The sequence below is a fragment of the Leucopleurus acutus genome (assembly GCF_964270905.1).
Source record: "Leucopleurus acutus genome assembly, chromosome: 8".
Classification (NCBI taxonomy): Eukaryota; Metazoa; Chordata; class Mammalia; order Artiodactyla; family Delphinidae; genus Leucopleurus; species Leucopleurus acutus.
Genome location: NC_139151.1, coordinates 107,302,027 through 107,307,113, shown reverse-complemented (window position 1 = coordinate 107,307,113; position 5,087 = coordinate 107,302,027).

Below are 5,087 nucleotides of genomic sequence, written 5' to 3'. Positions count from 1 at the left end.
GGATTGTCATACTGAGTGAAGTAAGTCAGACAGAGAAAGACAAATATCATATGATATCACTCATATGTGGAATCTAAAAAAAGGGTACAAATGAACTTATGTACAAAACAGAGTTACAGATGCAGAAATCAAACTTATGGTTACCAGGGTTAAGGGGGGGAGGAATAAACTGGAAGATTGGGATTGACACATACACACTACTATACATAAAACAGATAACTAATAAGGACCTACTGTATAGCACAGGGAACTCTACTCAATACCCTGTATTGCCCTATATGGGAAAAGAATCTAAAAAAGAGTGGATATATGTATACGTATAACTGATTCACTCTGCTGTACACCTGAAACTAACACATTGTAAACCAACTGTACTCCAGTAAAAATTTAAAGAAAAAAGGTCCTTGCATGTTATTTAAAACAGAAGGAAACTGACAAGCTGATTTTTAAGTCTCAGTGGATGTGCTGAGTCCAAGGGTGGCCTGACGACCCTGTGGAAGGAGGCAAGGGGGACTTCAGCTCCAATGTCAAGGCTGGCAGGAAAGTGGCACTGGCCCCAGAACAGACAAACAGGAAGCCCAGATGGACACGGCGCTCAGTTATGACCAAGTAACACTGAGGGCGGGGAAGGGATCGTCTTCAAAACACAAAACGGGGTAGTCGATATGTGCAGTGCGAAAACATACACTGAACCTAGACCCCTACCTCACACCTCGCAAAACACCAATTCCAGGTTCGTGTAGAGTGAAAAAGAGAAAGGTAAGACCACGAAGCTGCTGGCAGGTCACAGAGCAGAATACTTTCTCCGGGTGAGCAAAGATTTCTCACCCAGGAGAGGAAGAGTACCAAACATAGTGGAAAACAGCCACAAACTTGACCTCATTAAAATGAAGCACCTCTGTCCACAAGAGACCCCATAAAGCGAGTAAAAAGGCACCCTCGGGGGCAGAGGTGGGTGCAGATATCCGATACAAAGGGCTTGTATCCCAAGCTTATAAATAATTACCAATGTTTATAAATAATCATCAAAAATAAGAAAATGAAAACCCCAGACAACCGAATATAAAAATGGGCAAGACATCTTCAGGGACCTGGATGGACCTAGAGATGATCACATGAAGTGAAGTAAGTCAGGCAGAGAATGACAGATACCGCATGAAATCTCTTATGTGTGGAATCTAAAAATATGACACAAATGAACATGTTTAGTAAACAGAGGCAGACTCACAGACGTAGAAAACAAACTTATGATTACCAAAGGGTAAGGGGGGATGAGGGGGGGATAAATTAGGAGTTTGGGATTAACAGATACACACTACTATATATAAAATAGACCAACAACAAGGTCCTACCGTATAGCACAGGGAACTATATTCAGTATCCTGGGATAAACCATAATGGAAAAGAATCTGAAAAGGAATATGTGTGTGTATATATATATATATATATATAAAAAACTGAATCACTGCTGTACACCAGAAACTAACACAATATTGTAAATCAACTATACTTCAATAATAAAAAAAAGAATGGGGCTTCCCTGGTGGTGCAGTGGTTGAGAGTCCGCCTGCCGATGCAGGGGACACGGGTTCGTGCCCCGATCCAGGAGAATCCCACATGCCGTGGAGCGGCTGGGCCCGTGAGCCATGGCCGCTGAGCCTGCACGTCCGGAGCCTGTGCTCCGCAACGGGAGAGGCCGCGACAGTGAGAGGCCCGCGTACCGCAAAAAAAAAAAAAAAAAAAATAGTGCCTGAGCCGACACGGCCCCAACATGGGGACAAGGATGGCAGAGCCACCGCTTGTCCCCAAGGATTCTATTTGCTTACTCAAGACAGGAGTGTATGAACGGTGACCCATGGGCCAAGTCCTGCCCACTGCTATAAATAAAGCTTTATTCACACACAGCCAAGCAACAGCAGCAGAGTTAAATTGTGACAACAGGGACCTTAGGGCCCACAGAGCCTCAACTTTTTACTTTTATGGATTTAAGAGACAGAATGAGACCTACCAGCCTCTGGATGAATTTTTACGGCACAAACTGTATCCCTTGTGGCGTTGCAGGGTTGAAGGATGGTGCTGTCTTCACACCTGAGAGGAAGAATAAAGAAACCCTGAGCATTACTTCTCCCCGCCCAGGCCCAGCCCAAAGCATCCTTCTTAAAACCCACCCGTCAGGGGTTCGAGGGACCAGCCCCGGGTCCTGTGCTGCCCCACCAGGCTTCAGGCCATCAGTGTCTGGCATTTCCTGGGCTATCTGGCCCAAATTGGCTCAATGAGAATAAAGCTTGGGGATTCTCTGATATATAGGGGAGGGGCCTCCCTCTGCCTCTGTTCCCGGATAGAGATGTGCGTGGCTATGAGGACTGGACCTGCTGTAGCCATATCTCTACCAAGAGGGAACTCAGCCTAAAGATGAAGCTCATGGAGAAGGGGACAGGCAAGCAAGTCCAGAGAAGCCAGAGCCCTGATCAGACCAGACCTGAGGGCAGTCCTTACTCTGGACTTGTCCGGTTCCCAAGCCAACAGTTCAACATGGTCTGAGTTGTATTTAAGAGTCTACAAACGTGAACGATTTTACAAGTGGCTTTACCGCTGTAAGTGTCTTCCCCAAAGTCCCCCCAAAATCTGTGCCCACTCGAAACCACAGAATGGGACCTTATTTGGAAATGCGGTCTCTGCAGATGTCATCGTGTTAAGATGAGGTCATACTGGATCAGGGTGGACCTGAATCAATGACCAGCGTCCTTACAAGAAGGAAATTGTATGCAGGCAGAGAGAAGGCCACGTGAAGATGCAGATACACAAAAGCACACAGGGAGAAGACCACCTGGAGGTGGAAGCAGAGATTGAAGTGATGTGTCTACAAGCCAAGGAGCGCCAAGGACTGCCGGCAACATGGAAAGCTGAGGGAGCGAGGGAAATTCCTCCCTGAGAGTCTTCCGAGGGAGCACGGCTGCTGACACCTTGATTTCGGACTTCCGGTCTCCAGAGCCGCGAGAGAATCCGTTTCTGCTGCTGATTAAAAGCCACCCACTTGTGCTTTGTTCCAGCAGCCCCAGGAGACTCTTACCGTGACAGTGGGCCTCCCACCCTGCCTCAGGGCGTGGTACTGCCGTCCTCTCTGCCTGTGGTTTCCTTTGCCTGGAGCTTCCTCCCTCCCTCCCTCACGGGGCATCTGCTCTAGAGAGCTGTCTCTAGCATCCCCTCTGTCCCTCATGGGCTTGTCACTGTATAGGTGTTGGGATGGTCTCCACCATGGCTGGGGGCGCCAGGCCTGCCATAAGACCTGCAGGCCACAGCGGGGCTCATGATCACACCTGAAGGAAGGAAGGAAGGAAGGAAGGAGCATTGACTCCAGTCCGTCACCAGGTGGAAACATCCAGGTGACTTGTCTGACTTAATTTCAGGACACCTCTGTGGGGCAGGTGCTACTCTTAGCCCCATTTTACACATGGGAAAACGGAGGCTCCGGGAAGGGGGCGGAAGAATAAGTGACCCAAAGCCAAACAGGCAGTGAATGGAGGAAGGGAACCCACGCCCAGGCCTGTCTGATCAGCTCACACACCCCAGGCCAACACCTTTTGCACTGGAAGCAGCTCTCTGTGCAGTCCACGGAGTCGCAGTAGAACTTGCCCTGCTTGCACTGGCATAGCCGGTCGCTAGTTGGGAAGCATTCAGTCACCACCTCCTGATCTGCTGGAGGGAAGGCCGAGGGTCAGTCACAGGGGCCTGGACTCTGTCCTGCCCACGCCGGCCACGTCCAGGTTCGTAGTCAAAGCCTCAGAATCGTCACCCCCCTCCTTCCCCAGCAGGGATGGAGACAGGGACCAGCCAGACCTCATCCCCTGCATCCGGAGTGTCTGTGGAGGGGCCCGTGGGTGCCCCTGCAATCTGGGCTGGGGCACAGGGCCAACTGCTCAGAAACACCCCCAAATCATTCTGTCCATCTCGTTTGCCCCACAAGGATCAGAAGAGCATTACTCAGTGTGGACACTGAACGGCCTCTCCCAGCATCACTGGGGCATTCCGCCTTTCGCCTGTGGCGGGCTCGCTCATGGGGCCACACCCCACATTTCACATCTACGGGGCTATTTCCACGGGGCCCACTGTCCACCCCCACGTGAATATCACGCTGCTGAACTGTCTCTCTGTACAGAGTCCCAGTACGAGGGGGAGCCAGTGTGCTACCTTGTTTTCCTCCTTTAGGAAAGAAGGAAGTTGTTTTGGCAACTGTCAGCATAGCCAGTTTTATGAAATCTCCTATTGGGATAGTTTACTTTTTAAAAATAAAAATTGTATCTACTCAAGGTGTATGGCATGATAAGTTGATACATTCTGTTGGGATTTTCGTTGGGAATGCACTAAACCTAAGAACCATTCCTGGGAAAACTGATGCTTTTAAAACACTGAGGGAGTTCCCTATCTGTCCAGTGGTTAGGACGCAGCGCTGTCACTGCTGTGGCCCAGGTTCAGTTCCTGGTCAGGAACTAAGATTCTGCAAGTTACACCGTGCGGCCCAAAAAACCCCCAACAAAACGTTGAGCCTTCCTGCTTACTATCTTGTGGTATTCCTCTCCGTATTTAGATTTCCTTAAATGTTGTTTGTTCACTTACACATTTATACATGCTTTGCTAGATTTATTCCAAAGAATCTTGTTTGTTTGGGGGTTTTTTTGCTAATGGAAGTGGCATTTTTCAATTACATTTTAAAAAACAATGTCACCGATATACAGATTTGGAAGAACTTCTGTATATCATCCTTATACACAGCAACTCTGAAATCCTAATGACCTGTAGGTTGATTCTTTAGCCAATACACACAGCATCACGATAAAAACAAGCACTTTGGGGCTTCCCTGGTGGCGCAGTGGTTGGGAGTCCACCTGCCGATGTAGGGGACACGGGTTCGTGCCCCGGTCTGGGAAGATCCCACGTGCCGCAGAGCGTCTGGGCCCGTGAGCCATGGCCACTGAGCCTGCGCGTCCGGAGCCTGTGCTCCGTGACGGGAGAGGCCACAACAGTGAGAGGCCCGCGTATCGCAAAAAACAAAACCAAAAAAAAAACAAGCACTTTGTGATGTCTGCTCT